Here is a 22,828-nt window from a genome sequence, read left to right as displayed (position 1 = left end):
ATAGTGTCAAGGAAATGCCCAGAGTGGAAAAATAAGACAAATCCTATAGGAGAGGAAAAAATAGAGAATAAATTTAAGAGATACAAAATACAGAAATAAAGTGTTGGTGAAAGTCCAGATTGAAATATCTTACAAAGTTTCATAATTTCCTAAAGAAAAGAGAGGTGACAAAATCAATTGAGAAGCATTCCACAGAACTGAAGATCATATGTCTCCAAATGGAAAGGGCCAACTAGGGACCAAGCAGAGTAGAGAAAGATCTTCACGAAAGCAGATTGTTAGGAACTTTCAGAAAAACAGGAATAAAAAAGATCCTAAGAACTTCTTAAAGAATAGAAGCAAGTCATGGAGAAATGCTTAAGAACAAGACGTTGTATTGAAATTCTTAAGAGCGACCCTGATCTCCAGAAGATTGTGGCTCGATGCCTACAAAATTTCGTTATGAAGTGGTTTCAAAGTTATCAATCATATGTGAAGGTAGACATCCTCAGATAGTCAATATCTAAAATAAATAAATGTGTTTCCTATGCATTCTTTCTTGGGAAAGTGCTAGAAGATATGCTTAGAAATACAGGAGAAAAAAAACAAGAAAGAAGATCCAGGAATCAAGGGTTCAAGTACAGGAAACCAGCACAGGTAGAGACCAATATGTCAGCTATGTACCACCCAGAAAGAATGTAGGTTAGAGTGAGAGGTGGAGGGCTGGTGGGGGGTGGAGGTGGGGTAGTACTGCTTAGTGTTTTAGTGTGTTTCAACACTTAGAAAAAACACTCCCATATTTTGGGAGTATTTATTTTAATAAATTTATTTTAAAAACTAGTTCATACCAAATATAAATGAAAAATAGTTATAGAAAAAGAAGCAAGGAAATAATGATGCAATATTCATGCCAGGAAAAACAAGAAGCTTTATTAGAAGAGAAATGTAATCAAAAGTCATTTTTTGGCCCCAAAGTGAAAAATATTTGTGTAACAATAGTTGTGTTAACACTGATTGTTACCTTAACCAGAAAATTATAATTTAACTATATCGAGAGATTGGGAGAGATCGTAAGAAAGAGGTAAATTCTATACTTCCAAAACTAAAAGTCAGTATACTATTTCTACAATTATTAAAATAAGAAATAGATATATGTTATATATGGAGATAGATATGAACTCGGGAATTCTGGTACATATATATCTAATATATATGTAGGATATATATAATATATGTGAGTTTCAGAAGCACCTTAAAGGTGTTGAAAGTGGTTGTCTTTACAGAGCAGAATAATTAGGTGTTATAGTAAGGACTGTTGGATTATGTGTTGTAAGCCTTTGAGCACTACATGCATTTATTATTTTCAGAAAGTTGAACACAATTAAAATCATAAATATAGTACTTATAGGAATAAGTAGGTTTAGAAGTTTACACAGAGTTCTTTCCAATTCAGTCAAACTAACTGGTTAGGTTAAGTAGTTACCTTTATTTTTGATTTTTTAATTTTATTTGTGTTTTATTTTTTAATTAAAAAAATTTTTTTGAAGTTTCTGGGAACTGGACATTAAGTAGAACCTCCTGGACAAATCCAGACTTACTTGCAGTTACAATAGGTACATAGATTAGGTGACAATTTGTAAAGTGCTCTTTATAAATATGACGTCATCTTATTAGTTTATATGCACAGAATTTTATATGTTTAACTTGGTTTCCTCAAGTGATTTTGTTTGGCATATATAGAAATACATATCTCAGTTAAAAAATCAAAACCATATAAAATCCCTGAAGGTATTAGAGGGGTATACTGTTCATGTAAAACTTTATGTCTGTATAATTTATGGCTTCACATCCCTACCCAAGACTTTCATCTTCAAATTTTCTTCCCCCGTTTTGATTCCTGTTCCTTTTTGCCCACATGGTGACTCTAAATTTCTCCCAGGCTCTTTAGGACCTCATGTAGCTACTGAGGGCAATTATGGCTAAAAGATACTAAGCTGAAAGGAGCTTCAAGAAATGCTGCAAAGCACCAGTCACTACAAACTCTGAAAGGCACTGTTGGCTCTCGACCTCATGAAGATAAACTTCCCAGAAATAGTCTGAGTTGAATATGGACCAAGGCTGGTAGGCATTCAGTATGGACTTGATGTCTGCAGGAGTCGAAGCAAAAAAAATAAAATAAAATGAGTAAACAGTCACTCAACTTGGTCAAAAATGAGAATTTTCACCAAGAATTGTATGATACAGTACAAAATCTAAGTACACACAAGCAGCTGGTCTATTCACAAAAACCGATAGCGAAAAACATCAAACTGGTTACTTGGCAAGTGGAAAAAAATAATAACCAAAAAGAAAAAAAGTTTCGCTCAGTTCTTTTGCTTCACAGTTTTGTTGCATTCTCAGTTCAAACATTGTAAAAATAAACTGCTTTGCCTCAGCTTTTGGAAATACCCGTTTCTGTGTTATTTTTGATGACTTAAAAGGGAGCATACCATTCTGAATTTCACAGTGACCGATGTGTTTGTACCACGAAGAGAATCTTTTATTTCAGGAAGCAGCCAAAAGCAATTAAGGAAGACTGTATTCATCCCAACAGAATACACCCTGTTAAACTAATTGGAACATTATACACTACAATCTTGGCAAAATGTACCAGCTATGAAGAGGTGTCACCGTCTTAATAATTCTATGATGGCCATAGGAGGACAAACAGGTGTTGTTGACAAGTGTTTGATCTTCATAAGTCTGCCACTGTGACAAACTACAAACTATATTTTATCGTCTACTTCTGTGATCCTTCACCCAGATAAGAACCAACACCTGGCATCTTTTCAAATTTTCTTTTTTTTTTCCTTTTACATCAGTGGCAAAAGTTAAAAAGGTAACATGAAAAGAAAGATGAAACAGGAATACCGTTCAAATTGAAGGACTGTAGTTTCAAGTTTCAATCCTGTATCAAAACATCTCCGCCTTATCTTCTTTTCCAGTCATCACAAATGATGAGTATAAAGAGATACACAAACATCAGTACAATGCTGTGTGTGTACTGCAATCCAAAAATCACAGCTACAAAATTATACCTGACATATCAAAAACCGACAGTCACATCCTCAAGATTTCCTCCTCTCATTCCCATGGACCTTCTTGATTAATAAATCTGACACATAAAAAGCATCCATATGACTAAAGTGCCAGTTACTGGAAAGACCGTTTTGATCTATTTCTCAACTTTTAGAAGAAATATTCTCTTTTTCATGAATACAGGATCCGTTCACTCACTGCCAGCTTTCAAATGACCACCTCTTGAAGTTTAATTTTAAGTTTTAAATAAATATTGTATGCATGCAGAATAATTACGATGCTCTAGAGAGATACTGTATAATGACATTGATTCTTTTTTATCTGAAAATGCCAAGCCCTTAAGGCAGCAAAGTCTGCATTTGCCACAGATGTGGGAAGGTTCACTCCATGTGTTAAATTTCAGAAGGAGTATGCATGGCACTTTCATTAAAACGCTAGCGGTATTTCCTGAGTAAACTCCAATTTTCATGAGTTTAAAACTTTTTTCCATAAGACTCATCTAGTCTAAGCTACAGAAAGGAACTCACTGGCCTTCAAATGAATGTTTTATATACATATATACATATATATATATATATATTTAAATGCACAAAACATTTCTTCATTCTGAAAATGAACGAGCCTAATAAAATTTAGTTTGTGGATATACGAAAATCCTCTTCACAGTCATCCATCATACTGCATAGTATTTTACAAATACACCTGCATGTTGCTCTTTAAAGACTAAAATGTTTGTTAGGCTTGCGTATATATCTGGTATCACAGTTCCCTACCAAACTCCATAGATATTATCATGCATCTTTTTCACATATTTAGAAACATGATGAAAATAAGGCAAGGATAAGAGATAGATATTAGCATTATATCTTGCCTTCCATGTTCTCTGTGGGGATTCCTTGAAAAATTATATTTTATTTAAATATAACCACACTCATAACATAGCAGCCATATGCATGCGTTAAGAAGGATGATTCTACGTTAAGAACATACACAGATTCAAGAACCTGTTTAAATATGTTGGCTCATCAAAATATTTTGGTAAAATCAGACAAAAAAAGTTAAAAATATTGTCAATTTTTAAACAGTCAAATGTTATTTGACATAAATTTTCTCAGAAGTTATTTTTGATCAATAGCTTATAGGGGCTGATACCTTCCAAGGCATCAGAAAGTCTCAATGCTCTTCTTTCAACATGTTTCTACATCTGACTCTTGCCCATCAACTCCAGGCTACCATCCTGGCCTGGCCTTAACTGTCTGTCACCTGGACCACTGTTGTAGTTTCTAATGGTCTTGCTGCTCCCAAACTGGCTCCTGGTAACACTGCAGTCATAGTTCTGCATGGCAGCCAGAGTTAATTCTTTCAAAACAGAAATCAGATAGTTTCACTCTCTACTCACAACCCTCCAGTGGATCCAGATGATCCTTAGGCTAGAATAAAACACATCCTGCTTTCTGCCCCCACTAAACCTCTCCACTGCCCCCTCCCCCCAGTATATTCTCCAACGTCGTACCCCATCATTTCTCCTTCCTTCACTCTGCTCTGGTCAAGGCTACATTTACTTCCTCCAATGAGGAAAGCTCCTTGCATCAAGGTCTTTGAACTTGCTGATCCTTGAATATTTTCTCCTATATTTTTCATGACTCCCTCCTTCCTTCCCTTCAGCAAAGAATTCTTCCCTGAACACCCTTTGCAAAATGCCGCTCTTCACACTCTGTTTCCTTCTTCTGCTTTATTTTTCTTCATTGTGTTTATTGCTATCTGAATTGAAGTTATTTGTACATGTGTTTATGGTGAATCTTGATCACCATAAAGCTCTGTGAGGCCTGGGACTTTCTCTGTCCTATTTGTTGCTATTTTTCCAGGACCTAAAATAGTACCTAAGCAATGAAAATAAAGGAATGGATATGTGAATGAATGTAGAGGTGGTAAATGGCTGATCTTTGATTTGATATATTTTTATTTTCAGACATGTTAGGTTGGTTTATATGTGAACACTTAGCTAGAGGCTCATTTGTCCATGCCCATGAGCGCTGGCATATATCATCTCAAACATGGTTTTGTTTTTTTGTTTTTTGGCTGCTCTGGGTCGTGTTCAGCACGCAAGATCTTCATTGTAACGTGCGAATCTGTAGTGGTGGCATGCAGGTTCTTTAGTTACTGCACGCAGGTTCTTTAGTTGCCGCATGCAGGCTTTTTTAGTTGTGGCATGTGGGCGCTTAGTTGCAGCATGCAGGATCTAGTTCCCTGACCAGCGGGTCGTACCCAGGCCCCCTGCATTGGGAGCATGAAGTTGTAACCACTGCACAACCAGGGAAGTCTCATATCATCTCAAACTTTTGATTGCCACATTTGAAGTTCTCTGCTATACCTATGAAACTTGCCACAGGTGCTTCTTTCAACTTTCTCTATAGTGGCATAATTTACTCATTTGAAATACTACAGTCTATCAGATATATATATGTATATGGATCAAACATTTCAAAGCATGGACATAATGTAAGTAATGCAAAAATTCTGATTCTGCCCTTTTCTTCTGAGCCCCACAATTATATATGCAACTGATGTATGCGCTTTAAGGATTTTCTGTCTTTGAAGAATGTTTCTAAATATATTTCTCACAATTTCTCTAATCTACCTCCTGCCCTATAGAACTGACTACTCTCTTCTTTTCTACATAACGATTATAATAATAGTTCCCATTACACTGAGTTACAATTACAAAGTCTATGTACCTCTCTGAATTGTCTCTGAGCAACTTGTAAGTAGCATATTTTACTATTATAATGTCCAGTACATAACAAATATCAAATAAATATTTGCTGAGTTAATGAATAAACGAATGAATGTATATTCTCTTTCCATGTACTTTAGTGAGTTGGAATTTTTGGCAACTGATTAAAAAAATACACTTTTAAAAGAGTTATTCATAAATCAAATGTATATAAAATCAGAATTGTTTTATTTCCTTTAAAGATAAACCCATTATTATCACTCATATTCAAGCTTTCTACATGTATTTTTTTCTTTTGAACATCCCTTTCTTTCTAATTTATTCTGTATCCATTTAGTTAATGCTGATTATAATTAATTGTTTTGATCTTCATGTAGATGTCACATGGACTTTTATAGACACTCCATTATAATTAAACATAATTAATGGACATTTAAAGCATGCAACCATTTTTTAATAAAGCTTATATCTCTGGTTCACTGCTGGTGAAATGACCCAATAATATATCAGAACAGTAGTTTGTAATTTTGATAGAGAACACACTTGGCTTTCAAGTTTTTAAATCAAGGCCCTTTTCCAGTTGGTTGAATACCAAATGCATTGCACAGATTCTCTTTACATATGAGTATTATCTATTGTCATGGGCAGAGTTAAATGTAGTGCTGAGGGCAGCCTAACTAGATTAAATCTGTAGTTATTGCCCAGGCATATATTAAAAAATTATGTTAAACTGCTGTTGGAAATTTTAAATAATTAAAAATAAGTTTTAATCCACTGTCAGGTAAATTTTGTTTCTAACTTGACGGTTTTTTTCTGTCTTTTAAAAAATAATTTTATCTCCTTGCTCTCATTAAAAAGACTTACTTGGTATTTGTTCAAAAATTCTTCATATGTTCTATCTCAAGATTTTCCATCGATGTCTTAGACTGGCCTAAGGTCCTACAGAGGTGTTCAGCATTTCACATTATAACCACAGAGGCTTCACTCATGTCTGTTTTATATATTGGAGGTCTGCCTAATGTTTCTTCTAGTCTTACAACTAGAGTTTTCAAACTTTTACTCTACTATTTGATAATGTTTTTAGTCATCATTTCATAAAATTTTGGAAGGAGTATATTGGCTTGTGGCTATGCATTTCATATAATAAAGTCATATTTCATTTAGTAAAGATTTTTTATCTTTCATTATAGACTGTTTAGTAAATATCATCATAAGTTTTATAGAAACCGAGTGCCTGTTAGAGTCTAAATGCACTCTCTTCCTTCCTTTGGAAAAAGCTACTTCACTAACCAGTTTTCTTTAATTGTCAGATAGATGAGTTCTAATGTAAGGAGTGTTCTTAGAGAATAAGAAGAGATCACAGATATTGATTACATCCAACTTCCAGTTTCAGAAAAAAAAAACCTACATTAAACTGTCAGTAAACACTCTTTCTAGAAAACTAGACTTCATTTGCATTATAGGAAAAAGACATTTGTTTTAATTTCTTTTATGAAATTCCCACAGGGATTGGTTCACATTGACTGATGTGATCTTGCTGTGAAAGGAATATGGGCGCCTTTTGACAAAATCATCCTGGAAATGATGCGAGCTTGACATGTCTTACCTTGTCTTCTCTGGAATCCTTCAGTACACTAGTAACCAGTCAGTCTGAGTGGTCTCAGTTGACACTGAGTCTAAAAATTAGGAAGACTTTTTATATATAAATTATATATATATAATATAGATACATAAATATGAATTATATAAAGTTTGTCTATCTTTCTACCTATTTATCATCTATACATACTGATGATATAAATGAAAGATATGCTTATTCCACTTTTCAGGGGATCTGTTTACCTATACCTAGGGGAGCGGTGCATGGTAGAAAGAGTAGGGATTCTGAAGGTAGACCTACGTCTAGTTGCATACGTACATCTTCCTCCTGTTGTGTGACTTTGGAGAGTTCATCTAATTTCCCTGAGTGTTAGTTTCCTCATCCATGACGAGTGGACAGTAAAGTATTCTTATGATCCTTAAATTGATTAATGTATTTTCTGACTCTCTCATGGTCAAGGTATGGGTTGGGGGCTGATGAAGTTGGTGAAGTCATTGTGGAGGTGGTTAGTAGCTGTGGGGCTGAATTATAGTGTGGAGGGGTTATCTCACTGGAGCACGGCTCGAGATGTTTGCATTTCTTGATACAATTATTAAGCACATGATTAAGCCAGAAGGAGAAAGCCATCGTTTCAGGATGAAATTAGTATTATAATGTCCCCAAATATTTCTTTCTGAATATAGGATGCTGAACTGTGTATTTATTTCTTTAAAATATAAGCCCCCAAAATGGTTACAAGTAAAAATTTACTAGCTTTTCCTAAAATAAAAGGCCAACTTCAAAAAACTCGACATGTTTGACTTGATATAGAGTATAATTTTCCATAAACTTGGAGAACAACCTTCACAAATTTATTTAATTTATCTATCCAGTTTTGTTGAAACTGGAACATTGACAGGGTCTTACTCCCAGGCGCCTAGAGGGACTTTTCTAAAACTGTGAAGACAACATATCTATATCTATAATAGGAAGTGTGAAATCTCCAGTATTTTTTTTAAGATTTTGAGTGCAGTCTCTAGTCGAGCTGCAGAGCTTAGTTTCTAAAACAAAATTGCCCATGGAAATGCTTATTGATAAGCAAGAGCATGTGAGGATAAAGATAGAAATCAGCCATCAGCTAGAGGGTGTGCTCAGTTTTTGACCAATCTTTCTAATTTCAATGAGTCTTTCTTCTCAGGCGTCCAGGGCCTACATCAAAGTTCCTCTGCACAAATATTTTCTCAACTAGCTCTATTCATTGTGCTGTTTTATAATCACCTATGCTACCTCCCCACCTCCATCACAGACTAATTCTCCTGAGACTATTTTTCTCATGGATTGTGTTTGCTACCAGGAATAACTAACTAAAATCTGAATTAGTTTATGTGATTCCTTTCCCAACTAATGCAGTTAATTGTAGTGAATCTCCATAAGAAAATGGCCAGTGTTTCCAGTTTTAGTTTTCATCGGAAAAATAATTTGGAGCAAGACCAAAATTTGAGAAGTAAAGTCTTTAATTATACCAAATCCACCATCCTCTAGATTCAGTCAGTTCTTTAATAAGACACAGGTGATATTTCTTCCCTATGACCCCCATATCTTCTGTTGTAGAAGAATCAGTGGGCTATTTGTTTCTCTTGCCTACTACCCACCTTAAATACAACCAGTGGTCTATGAAAGTGTCAGCTGGAAAAAGGGTGAGCAGTCAAATATTGAAGTCACGACAAGGAGGCATAAGGTTGTATTTGGGGTTTATCTTCAAGGATCATTTAGGTACATGTTGTGTTTGAAGGCTTTAGGAGATACTAAATGATTTGTAACTTTATGCTTTCTCCTTATGGAAATACAACCTTAAAGACAGTCATCCGAAAAAATTGCTATTTTTCTCCAGGGGAGCCATAGTTATCCCTGTCAACTCATGAAATAATCAGATCAATTCGGTTATCTGAATAAAGATTATTTACTTTATGTCATGAATTTTACCATTAACCAAGATGTTTGGCCCTTAGCACTTTAGTCCATTAAGAATTTATTCTAAAAATTTTCTTCCACGGGGGAGAAAAACTGAACAGCTATTTCCTAAGAACCGTCTCTTTCTGTTGCACTTCCAAGGAATTGATACCTATTGTTGAAATATCTGTATAATTTATCAGAGGAGACTGAAAAAGAGGAGATATGGAAGTTGCTTCTAAAAATAGAGTTATAGCTTGTCTGCTACATTCACTATCACTTTCAAAAGTAGAGCCAAGTTTAAAATAGAATAAACATTAGAATCAGATAGACCTGGACTTAATACATTGTCTACTTAGTAGCTGTGTGACCTTGGAGAAGTTACTTTTAACCTCTGTGCCTCTCAGTTTCCACAACTTTAAAATGAAAATATAAATCACTATTTCTCAGGAGTTCCAAGAGGCACTGAAGTCAATAATGTGCCTGGCATGTAGTAAGCAATTTGTAAATGTCAAGTTTCTTCCCACTCTCACCAACCCACCCCATCCCACCCCCACTGCCCTGAGTCTAATGCTAATTAATTGACAACAACTAAGTACACTTAATGTTTAAATTTGCAAAGGAGTCTAGTGATTTTCAGTTACAAGTTGAAATCACAAATTATTTTATAACCAATTTAGTGTCAATCATAATATTCTAACAATTAGTGTCCCATGTTCACAAGATTTGATTTTAGATGTCTTCTAAACTATTCCACAGGATATGTATGGAAAAAATATTCTGAACTTTATGTTAGCTCAGTTCAGATGGATTTATGCTGCAACAGCCTCCATTTTGGCTTTTTCTCTGGATCACTGCAATGACCTCCTGGAAGGGTTCGTTGATGACAGTCAATACCATCATTTTCATCCTGTCCACTAGAACCATCCTCTGTATTAATTATCCAAGACATGTGATCATCATTCTATTTTGCCCAAAATGCTTCCATGACTTCCCATTAGCAGAAGATTTGAGTCCAAACCCTCTTGGCATTCTAAAATGTGGTTTTTCAGCCTTCCTTTTCTATCTAACTGACCCAATATTCACATTCTACCATATAGCCACATAAATAACCAAACACCTACACTAACCTACTCACAGTGTTGCAAACTCAAAACATGCTTTTATTCTCACTACCACTGTACACGCAGTTCCTTTGGTATAAAAGTCCACTTTTGCATTCCTTCCCTGGTCCCATTTCTGTTCAGTGCAATCAAGTAAGTTGTCTGCAAAAACAGACAAAAATATGTCAATACTCTTCAAGGGAGTATAATCAAATCCAGAGTCTCCAAAACAGAACCTTACAGTATCCAGGATATAATCCAAAAATAGGAAGAACAGGAAAATAGGACCCATCCTCAAAAGAAAAGATATTCCATGAAGACTGAATCTGAGATAACTCATATATGGGAATTAGTAGATAGGATTTTAAATCGGTAGTCATAATACTGTTCAATAACATAAAAAGTATGTCTACAATGAATTAAATATATAAAGAAGCTCTGCAGTGTATAGAAATTATTTTAAAAGAACCAAATGGAAAAACTATATAAAATATGTGAAATCAATCAGGCTTTTCCAGAAATCTTACCTAGATTCCCATCTTTTAGTTAAAATTAACCTTCTCCTATTCATAGATTGATATTTGTATTTCTATTGTAGCAATTTGTGGTCAGTTTTCTATGATTTCTTTATATACATCTCTCTCTCTCTGATTGTACATTCCTGGCATCATTCATTCACTCAAGACCACCTTCCAGGACTTTCCTAGTGGTGCAGTAGTTAAAAATCCGCCTGCTAATGCAGGGGACATGGGTTCGATCCCTAGTCCGGGAAGATCCCACATGCCGTGGAGCAACAAAGCCTGTGAGCCGCAACTACTGAGCTTGTGCTCTAGAGCTCGCAAGCCACGACTACCAAGCCCACGTGCCACAGCTACCAAAGCTCACACACCTAGAGCCCATGCTTGGCAACAAGAGAAGCCACGACAGTGAGAAGCCCCCACACCTCAACGAAGGGTAGCCCCTGCTCGCCACAACTAGAGAAAGCCCGTGCGCAGCAACGAAGACCCAACACAGCCCCCCCCCCAAAAAAAAGACCACCTTCCAGCAAGAGAAACCTAGTATGGACGCTGAATTAACAACATTGTGAAATTGGGCACTGGAGTCAGACAGACCTGTGTTTTAATTACATTTCCAAACAACCTTAACCCATCTAAGGCTCAGTTTCCACATCTGTAAAACCACAAAAATAAAATGGACTTGTGAAAATTAGTCGAGATAATGCATAGAAAGCACTTGGCACTTTTATTAATTTATTCTACAAGATGTTATTGACCATCCACTATGGATCATGCATTCTGTGAGGTATTACAGATAGAGCAGTCATGAGGACATGTAAGATCCCTACCTTTTTTTTTTTTAGTTTATTTTATTGAAGTATAGTTGATTTACAATGTTGTGTTAATTTCTACTGTACAGCAGTGATTCAGTCATATATATATATATACATATATATATACACACACACATATACACATTCATTTTCATATTCTTTTCATTATGGTTTATCACAGGATACTGAATATAGTTCCCTGCACTATACAGTAGGACTTCGTCATTTATCCATCCCCTGTACAATAGTTTGAATCTGCCAAACTACCTACCTTCTTAAAATTTAGAAGTGGGAGAGGGGAGAGAGACATTAAACAAGTAAAAAAAATAAAATTACTCTATATTTCATAAATCCTATGAAGGAAATAAACAGATACTAACTGGATGAAAGGAGCAAATTCAAAAACAGTTCAGTGAATGGTTATTGTGGTTGAGTGTATTGAGTGGTTATTGTGCTATTATTATATCTTTTGGTTGTTCCCCACAGCACTATACCTATGCTTTGCAGAAAGTATATGCTTAGTGAACTTTTTTTTTTTTTTGCGGTACGCGGACGTCTCACTGCTGTGGCCTCTCCCATTGCGGAGCACAGGCTGCGGACGCACAGGCTCAGCAGCCATGGCTCATGGGCCTAGCCGCTCCGCGGCATGTGGGATCTTCCCAGACCGGGGCACGAACCCGTGTGCCCTGCATCGGCAGGCGGACTCTCAACCACTGCGCCACCAGGGAAGCCCGAACATTTTTGAAATTTACTTTCTTGAGGCTTAACTTGCATCAGACACATCTTCTAATAATGTGGGAAAGAAAGGGCTGTGGGTTACATGCTATGTCCATAGCCAAACCCTCACTACCACCCTCAGCCCACAGCATATGCCATATGCTACTCTTTCCCTTCTGAAGGTCTAGACCACTTTAGAAGGAGAAAGTATTTGTTTAAATGCAATGTAATAAATTCAGTAATTAAATCTAAAAGAACTGAGATGTGGTGCTCCAGGGAATGACAACTTTGAATTTGACTAGCCAGACTGTCCTTGGGGAGGCTTCAGCAGCTAATCTAGGGAGGGAAATTTGTTGTTAAAAGCAAACATTAGAATATAATAACTAAACAAGTGGTTTGGCATGCAGTGCATCAACTGTGCTAATTGTAGGTTAAGAAGAGATAGATCTCACACTGCTAAATGTTGATTACAAACTGGAAATCGCTGCATAGAAATTGCATTTCTGTGCTTTAGCCAAGGAGATTTGCTTTTGTTTAAATCTGTTTGGGTGCCAGGTGGAGAAGCATTGCTAGAAAAACAATTAAGTTCGTTTGTGACACTAGACCCCTAAGGGAGAGTTTTAGGAGGACTGCTGTGATTAAGCCCTTAGGACGCAATTTCAAAAAAAACCTCTCTCCAGTTGAGGTCTCAAACACTCATCCCCACCCCACCCCCGAAACACAGCACACATGTACACTCAGACTCACAAACACAAACAGGGACTTCTTTTTTTAATAACCTGCCCAAAGCCTCTGCATTGTTGGAAAGAAAAGCAACCACACATGAAGAAACATAACAAACAGTGCTAATGTTTGTTTTCTTCTGAAAAACAACAAATTAGGAACACCACTGAATTTTCTCTGCCTTATTTTTAAGGTCACTATGACTCACTAGGTCTAAAAAGGATTTTTGTTTGTTTGTTGCTTCTTGTTTGCTTTATCTTCAGTGGCTAGATGATATTCAGAAAACTTACAGTGAGTCTCTGGGACTAGAGACTAAAACTTTTAAATGAGCTGTAAGTTTCTTCCAAGTTTTCAAGCGTCCCTTTATGCTCTCTGGTTCACATACATTTCTATTGTTCTAAGGGTTAAAAACTGCACTATCACAATGACAAGCCTTATTACTCAGTCAAAGTAAATGGATCACCACATCACCTTTCAGAAATGTTCTTCCTTAAGCTATTAAAACATTCCATGCCCTTAGATGACAACAATTTCTCTGCCTTTTGAAACTTCCTTTCTATCCTGCAGAGTTCATAGAGATATGCTTGGTTAAAATCAACTTATATAAAACTATGCACTGTAAATTCTGACACTTCTGTTTGAATCTCTTTTCAAACACTTGTCTTTGCTCACCATAATAGATGTCAGTTCTTCTGATGTAGTTCAAGCATGAGCTTCGTATGAAGACTCAGCTATGTCTATTGCATTTCTGAAGCTACTACTCACTGAAGTTTTGTGCTGTTTGACATCAAAGATAGGCAAGAATCACCTGCTGAGTTCACATGCATGGAGCAAAACATCTTCAAATCACTTTTGCTAGACAAAAGTTTTTTTTTTTTAATATTAAGCTTTCACTATTATGTGGACTTAAAGGCAAATGCAGTCCTTGTTAAAGTTGCAACATTGTATTATTAAAATATGCATCAGAAACTGTGAATTTAGCTAACTTTTAAACTGAAGGTGATTTCTGTCGTTGCTTCACATTTGAATTTAGCTGCAAAAAATTCTGCATTATTCAGACATTTAAAATGTGACTTTTATTCAAGGTGCAGTTATTTTTGCTCAAAGCTAAAAATGCTTCAAATATTCTCAAACCAAAAGAGAATCTTCTAATATTTCTAACTTTAATAAATGCCCTTGATATCAATTTAAGAGATAATCCCATTCAAAACAAATACTGTATACAGAGTAGTTGAAAACTATAGATTTTTATTTTAAAAATCTATAATTTCAGAGTTACTTAAATAATATGTCTATATCTTTTGGAGGGAAACAATAGCAGCAATATTTCTGAATTTTTACTAAGCAATGTAATTTGGTATGACTCTTGCTAAGCATCAGTATTGTCTCATGACAGGATGAAAACAATGTTTTTAAGGAGATGTGAACATGAAAATTATGATTTTTTCATGTCTGTGGTATTCTGGATGAAAGTTTTAAAATCTGAACTTCAAATTACCCAGTAATTAAACTCAGCAGAAAGCTAAGTGAATGATGCTAAAAATGAGGCAAAGACCCAAGCTTGCCTGGGGACAGGCCCTTTCAGTAATTTGCTTTTTATGTGCTACGAGTTTTCAAAGTTTGTCTTTCAAAGGACAACAATATTTCAAAGCTTTGGGAGGATATCATAGCATCTATGAATTTTTGTTTGCCATATTTAGAATATATTTTAAATGCATATAGTTTAAAAGCATACAGTTTACCATTAATACAAAAAAAACTGAAATAATATAACTTTAAAAAGAAGTCACTTGGGCCTCCCTGGTGGCGCAGTGGTTGAGAGTCCGCCTGCCGATGCAGGGGATACGGGTTCGTGCCCCGGTCTGGGAGGATCCCATATGCCGCGGAGCGGCTGGGCCCGTGAGCCGTGGCCGCTGGGCCTGCGCGTCCGGAGCCTGTGCTCCGCAACGGGAGAGGCCACAACAGTGAGAGGCCCGCATACCGCAAAAAAAAAAAAAAAAGAAGTCACTAGATTGTTTTACTTTGCTGTAGATCAGTATTTGGAAATTCCTGTTTATTTATTTTTTCATTTTCTGGTTTTGTGTTTTTCGTGTTTGTTTGTTGGTTTTTTGTATTTTTTTAAATACAACCCAGATATGCTCTGTGCTGATTGATTGTGGTCACACATATCATTCAGCCCAAAACAGTGGTAAAGAGTTTGAATACAGCACAAGGACAAAAAAGAAATATGTAGAGATTTTTTTTCCAGTCTGCAAAGAGAATGCAGTGGAGAAAGATAGAGATTAAATGTCATGTAAGTGTAATCCCTTAGCTAACTAGTCAACCAGAGAGTGGCCACTCAAGTCCAGAGTACCTCTGCTTTTCTTTATTGCAATCACATTTTGAATTATCTTTCTATGCTATGAAAGAGAGAGACTCTGATTAGAGAAATGTTCTCAGTGTTAAATCCTGAAAAGGGTATGGTTAGGAGTAGAAATTGGTTCAGACTTTACCCAAGGTTATTACAGTAGAGCAAATACAGGAAAGAAAACAACAGGAGCATTGCCAAATGGCACTTAAATTCTATTTTAATTTTCTGAACAGTCACGATCAGTAAATATACTGAAATTAATTTGTGTTTGTGACAAACTGCTGCTCACCAAAATCCAAGTTCATTGCTTCTTCCTGGGTACACATCTATACTAGAGTTTCTCTCATAGTTGCACACACTCATATTACTGAGTTCTAACCAATGGAGTGTGACCAGAAGTAGCATGTTATACTTTCAGACCCATGTCTGGCCCATTTGGATTCCTCCCCATAATCTTCTCTGCTCCCAGCTTGAGAGCCACTTGCTGATAATTGTAGAGCCTCTGGCAGTCTGGGTCCCTGAATGACCACATGGAAGAGAACCACCTCTTTGATGTATTTACCCATTGGAATACTTACATGAGCCTGAAATAGACTTCTACTGTGTTTGCACCAGTGTACATTTTGATTTTTGCTTGTTATAAGAGGTAGTCTACTATCAACATACAGGTTGGGGTCTACTAGTGACAAGAGTTAGCCTACATCTAACCTACAGTACTGAATTTTATGTTTAAATTATCTAACACACTTTTATTTTTTAATTAATAAAAGTGTGTGTTTTTTAAAAATTTATTTTATTCATTTATTTTTGGCTGCGTTGGGTCTCCGTTGCTGTGTGTGGGCTTTCTCTAGTTGCGGTGAGCAGAGGCTACTCTTCATTGTGGTGCATGGGCTTCTCATGGCAGTGGCTTCTCTTGTGGAGCATGGGCTCTAGGCATGCAGGCTCAGTAGTTGTGGCTCGCGGGCTCTAGAGCGCAGGCTCAGTAGTTGTGGCACACGGGCTTAGCTGCTCCGCGGCATGTGGGATCTTCCTGGATCAGGGCTCAAACCCATGTCCCCTGAATTGGCAGGCGGATTCTTAACCACTGCACCACCAGAGAAGCCCTTAAAGTGGGTGTTTTGTACTGCACTGTCCATGAAAATTTAACTGTCTGTCAGATACATATTCCCCCAGTCCTTTCCTGAGAAAAATGGTGTCTAAGATAAGATGACACTCCACTGGCCATCTGTCACTAAACATCTCCTCTGGCAAACTTGCAGATGAATGAGAGAGAAGAACAGGTGGAAATATAGGAATAAAATTAACAAATATCTAAAATTAGTCAAATTTGGTAACCATGATATACAGATAGATTCTCCCTCAGTACTTCTAAGTGCAAGTCATTAGAGAAAGGTTCTCCTTCTGTTACTATTGTTGTGTAAAAAGCACCCCAAAACTTAGTTTCATAAGACAGCCATTTTACTATGCTCATAGATTATGTGGATCTGGAATTTGAACAGTCACAGAAGGAATGAATTTTCCGTGATCCACAATGCCTAGGGTTCCAGACAGGAAGATTTGAAGGCTGAGAGTGACTTAACAGATATGGGTTAGAGCCATCTAGAGACAGCTTCACTCTCACGTCTGCTGGTCATGCTGACTGTCAACTGAGACCTCCATTGGGCTGTCACCTAGACCACTGTCATGTGGACTCTCCGTGTGGTCTCTCAGCATGGGGTTGTTTGGACATCCTTACGGAATGGTGGCTAGAGTTCAAGAGCAACATCCCAAGAGAAACAGATAAAACCTATGTTGTCTTTCATGACTTAGCCTTGGAAGTTACACAGCATCACTTCTACCACAGTCATGAGTCTTCCAGGTTCAAGGGGAGAAAATGAAGATTGTACTTCTCAGTGAGCAGAGAGGTAAAGTCACATTATAAGAAGACTGTTGGAATGGGAGAGATTGTAACAGCTATCTTTGGAAACTGCAATCTGCCACAGAGTCATTAAATGGAGGATATTATATACGTTACATGTAGGATAATAATAGATAGGGAAGGTAACAGAGAAGAAATTATGCAGAAACCTAAGTCAGAAAAATGGAGTAGGAATTCTACTTCTGTCTATAATGGAGTAGCTGCTATAAATGGAGTTTGTTCATAAAATCCTTGCATAGTGAGAATATATACAGGTATTTATGCATACAAACATATATGTGTATATATAAGCCCATGTATATGTATATTCAAACACATGTGCATGTGTGCAGTTGTATTCACAAAGGATTTTTATTAAGGATAAGGGACACCTGCAAATCAATAATAAAAAAGACAGTCAATTCATTTTATTAAATGTACAAAAGGCATAAGCAGCCACTTTTAAAGAAAAAGTATCTAAATGACAAACAAGTTTAATTTCATTAGCTATCAGGGAAATGTAAATTAAAACCAAAATGAGATACCACTATACGACCACCTGGATGGCTAATATATTTTAAAATGACAATGTAAACATTGACGAAGATGTGGAACAACCAAGGGGAATATACGTTGGTAACACTACTTAAGAACAGCCTTTTGTAGTATCTACTAAAGAACATATGCACGTTCTATGATATGGAAATCCCACTCCTTGGTATATACTAACTGAAATGTATGCATATGTCCATTAAAGGCATGTACAAAATTAATTACAGAAGTATTATTCATAATAGGCCAAATCTGAAAACCACCTAAATGTCCATCAATAATAGGGTGGATAAATGAATTATGGTATATTCATACAATGGAATATTATACAGAAATAAAAATGCCAGTTATTCTCTATGGCTACACAAAACAACATGGATGAAGTTCATAAACATAATGTTGACTGAAAAAGGCTGATCACTAAAGATTACGTATGATTTGATTCTAATTATATAAAGTTCAAAAGCAGGTGAAATTAATGGTTACTCCTGAAAAGGATGAATTTTGGCTCTGTAGCTTATATCTCAATCAATCTGACTATAAGGAATTAATCTGTATTGATAGAGCTAGAAATTTGTTCACCTTAGAAGGATGTTTGCTGGGTTGAAGCTAAGTGATGCTTCTAGAGTGCTAATACTGTTCCATATTTCTATACGGATGGTGGTTTTATGGGTGTGTTTACTTGTCAACTGCCTCAACATTTGTTTACTTAACTGCATTATATTAGACATCAGTAGAAATAAAGTTTAAAAAAAGTAAATGGAGGTATCACCCAGAGGAAAGATTCTGAAAGGAAAACAAGATGACTGGGTCAGGGAACCTCTGCTGCTCTCTGACAGATGTGAAGACCTCCAGGGGGCCTTCTGTGCCCGCCAGTATGCTGTCTGGTCCTTCTAAGGGGTGAGCTAACCACAACACCCCATGCCTAGGCTAACTAGAACACTGCTCCCTCTCTTGCAACTTGAAAAAAGCCTAGCCAAAAAAAATAATAAATTATGGAAAATATAAGAAATTTCAAGATAAGAAAAAGAAAGAAATAACGTGATGTTGTATAAGTAACAACTTAGAGACACAGCTTGAAATATTAAGTCATAACTGTGATTCTTGGTAGAAGCGTATATACAGGACTTTCTGATGATTTGATTTGACTTCATATAAGGATAATGCTTACCAATGGTGGGCAATATTTTAATGAGCATTAATAATAGCAATGAAGTAGAAGAGTGTACTGTGCTCTATCATTCTCTGAGGCATTAGTTATCTACATAATGAATGAGCCAATCCACTGGACTTTGTAGAAAATGCAATAAAGAAAAAGAATACAAATCCAGTTTTCAGGGAATTAACTACAAACTGGATTTAAAATACCATCCATCAAAAATAAACATTTTTTGAGGAGTATTTAGTTGTGCTCAATTCGTGTTGACTTATTCGTTCATTCCTTCATTGTTTACTATGTACCAAGCTGTATTCTAGCTACTGGAGATATACAGCAATGAACAAAGCAGAGAGAATTTTCTGCTCTCAGAGGGGTTACATTTTAGTGGTGGAAAGAGTTGATGATGCACATTAAAAGCATCAATTAGTGAAATATACTAATGAGAGGATAAGATTTATGGAAAAAATATGAACATGGAAAGGGGATAAGAAGTGATAGAGTACGGGTAAAGTTGCAATGTTTGTTGCAGTGGTCAGGAAAAGATTTCACTGACCAGGTGGCATTTGAATAAAGAACTGAAAGACAGTAAAGGAGCAAGCCATGCATGCAGATCCTACTCTTCATTTAGTGGTAAGCATTCATCACACACAAGTCTAGGCACTGGGGATACACAGAAGTGTATGGGCTTTGGGGCAAGAGTCCTGCATCTGCTTGATCCTAGCTTGTGCTGCCCATTTTCCCATTGCTCCTACAGACCCATCCTCCAAATTCTCTGCTCTGCTCTGTGCTCTGAGGACAGACCACTGAGAACTCCGTTAAGGGACTCCTTGTCTTGGATTCACCTGCCCTCTGGCTTCTGGTTAATTTGGGAAGATGGGTGCCACTGGCTGGAGGCTAATGGAAGAAAAAAGAACAGAGTCTTTATTCTTGTTTGTTGCTGGCATTTCTGCGCTGAAAGCCTCGACTCCTGCCAGGCAGTCGTCTCCTCCATCTGCAGCACACACTGTAGCTTCCTGTAAACACCCTGGCCCTTTGCAGCCCCAAGCCTGTGGTGCTAGCTGTTCCCACACTGCTAACCTCAGTGTGCTTCAGCATCTTTGTTTCCCTAAACCCTGCCCACTCTTCATAAATAGTCTCTTTATTCAACTCTCCTCAGTTACCCCCTTTGAGTGTGCCATCTCTTTCTTGCCAGTTTATTACTCTGACTGATACAGATGCCTCTATTTGTTTTCTTAATTTTTCTGAAACTCAATTTCCTCATGGAAAAAAAAATGGACAAAACATACCTACTTAATCTCTTCATGTTATCACAAGGAATCGTTGAGATGACATTTTTAAAGTCCTTTAACACATTGTCTAGAAAATAGAATGCAATTATTTGAATGGTAGTCTTCATTACTCATAAAGATGAGTGAGGCAGTCTCCCTCAGGGAGATCAGTCTAGAAGGAGATGGATATACTCATAACCAATATACCTAATAAAAATAAGATTGCTATCAGTTTACCCAGATTATCTGTCACTTTCAACTACATAATAGCAATATAAAGAAAATACTACAAATTCACGAATCTGTCTCTCCCCCATAATCTGTTTTCCATGTGCCTGCTACAGGAATCTATTATGTATGCCACCCCGTGCCTAAAATCTATTATGATAAGTTCAAAATTGCTTAGCAAACAAGGTCTTTGGTGATCTGATTTTCGGTCTTCTGCTTCATCTCTTACTGGTCCCCTCTCCCTTTCATTTCATGTTGTAACCTTGCAGAACTGTTGTCCAGCTGTGTTCTCTACTCCTGTCCTCTATCTTTTCCTTTTCTCACCATCTTTTCTGACAAGTCTTCTGCTCTGTACCACTCAGGCAGGCTTATATTGATATATTTTCACCACCTCTATTCTCATGACACCTTGTGGTATTTCTACCAGAGTAGTCCTCACACAGTATAGAAATCTCATCTTCCATTCTAGACCATAAGCTTCCAAGGGAAAGGTACTATTCTTTTATTTCTTTATGTTCAGAAAAGAAGTGTTTACAATCTTTAAAATCAGGGAGGGAGAGTGAAGAAATGTTATACAGGTACACTTTTCTAGGTGCAAGACAGTTTGTAATTTAACTTGAGTTAATGGAACTAGGCACTACTGAAGCATGTCTAAGAAAGCTGAACTCACTAAATATACTTAAGTATTTTTCTTAGGAGATTTGCTTTGGAAATGTTAGCATAAAGATAGTCTATGTTTAGAAATATGACTATGCAGAACATTTGGGAAACTTCTTTTGCGGTACGCGGGCCTCTCACTGTTGTGGCCTCTCCCGTTGCGGAGCACAGGCTCCAGACACGCAGGCCCAGCGGCCATGGCTCATGGGCCCAGCCACTCCGTGGCATGTGGGATCCTCCCGGACCTGGGCATGAACCCACGTCCCCTGCATCGGCAGGCAGACTCCCAACCACTGTGCCACCAGGGAAGCCCCCATTTGGGAAACTTTTGAAACCTTTGTGAAATTGAATTAATTGATCTTAAAGAGTTCTTTAGTAAACCAGACACTTCCCAGATTCCTGATGTTTAATAATAATTATTAATATATGCATATTTTAGTGTGTGCTATTTTATTGTACTAATTTAATTGACCATTTGGCATTGTGTTCTGAAAATCTCTTAGATATGTACAATTTAAACTTCAGTGAACAGTAGACTTTTTAAATGGTACATATTCTTAGTGATGATGAGAATAATAGAAGCTTAATCTGTTGAGTGATTATTTTGTTGCAGACAAAGTAACTCTATTCTTAGGTAATATTTGTTTCTGTATCACAAAGTAGCTCAAGGTGGACCAGTAAATAGGACAATGATAACTAGTATAAAGAATAAATCCCATTAGTTCATATGTGGTTTTTTGGCACATTAACATTTACACTACAGATAACCTTAGCAAAATATAAGGGAATCTAAGTGGAACTGTCAGCAAAATGAGTCCTTAGTGCTATGTTTCTTTAGTTTATTGGAAATTACTAGATCTTTAGGGTGTATTAGTGTCTTATCAGGGCTTTTATTGTGTCTGTCAGCCACCTGGAACCAGAGTTGCCTGGATTTTGAGTGACTCACTCCTACCTCTCTTTTTCTATAAGCATAATTTTGCTGAATGCAAGGTTTTCCCAGAATGCCTAATTCACTTTTAGTGAAAATCCCTAAACTTTGCATCCACTGTTTTATTTTCACATGACAGATAAATAAATATAAAGAGCATGATCTACAAAAGTGAATATCCACAACTATATTAAGAACTTTGTAATTTTTTAAAAAAAGACAATACATTCTGTTTTAAGTAGATATTCAGTATTCTTTGAAATGATTATCACTGAAGGGTAAATTAAAACATGTCTGGATATTTTATTTTAGATTTCACAGGAGAGATTTAGCTTGAAGTAGTTATTTCCATAATCAAATACCTATGAAAAAGGCATTGTATTCTAAATCACTCTAACAGAGAGTCATCATTTACAATAAAAATATAAATAAAAACACACAGATACAATTTTAATTCGTCACCTCGCTTTGATCAGTCTTTACATTATATATACTTGCTTGGTTTCCATGCAGTTCAAATTTACTGGGGAATGTGATATTCAACAATAATTTGCTTATTGCATAATTTTTTTTGATGATACAAGAAGGGGAGGTAA

The sequence above is a fragment of the Mesoplodon bidens genome (assembly GCF_964165515.1).
Source record: "Mesoplodon bidens genome assembly, chromosome: 9".
Taxonomy (NCBI): domain Eukaryota; kingdom Metazoa; phylum Chordata; class Mammalia; order Artiodactyla; family Ziphiidae; genus Mesoplodon; species Mesoplodon bidens.
This window is presented reverse-complemented; position numbering follows the sequence as displayed.